We start from the raw sequence: 265 nt of genomic DNA, 5'->3' as shown, positions 1-265 counted from the left end.
TTCTCTCACAATTATTTCTTTCTTTCCTTATCTGAACCGGGCTGTCCTCTAATCTTTGCTCTTATTTTTTCAGCCTTATCACCATTCCAAGTCATGCTACTCTAAACCTTCTTCGATATTTTCTCTCAGTGTTGTCTCCTCCCTTTTTTTGTGTTATTGTTGCTTTAAGGCACACTATTTCAGCATATCTGCACTTGGATGGAAACTGCAATAGTGTGGAAGAAATGACAAAAAAACTCCAATTTGGAGTGTGTGTGTGTGTGTG

At 38.1% G+C, this 265-nt stretch overlaps 1 protein-coding gene across 1 annotated transcript in view; it reads left to right on the top strand.

Annotated features, from left to right (window-relative positions):
- Positions 1-265, top strand: part of LOC118342677 (protein O-mannosyl-transferase TMTC1-like) — an 8553-nt gene that overhangs the window by 3980 nt on the left and 4308 nt on the right. The gene's annotated exons all lie outside the window — the stretch shown is intronic.

This window comes from Morone saxatilis, unplaced genomic scaffold (assembly GCF_004916995.1).
Source record: "Morone saxatilis isolate NCDOM2014 unplaced genomic scaffold, NCSU_SB_2.0 Contig10, whole genome shotgun sequence".
Lineage (NCBI taxonomy): Eukaryota > Metazoa > Chordata > Actinopteri > Moronidae > Morone > Morone saxatilis.
Note: the sequence above shows the minus strand (reverse complement) of the source record. Positions and strands in the feature narration are given on the sequence as shown.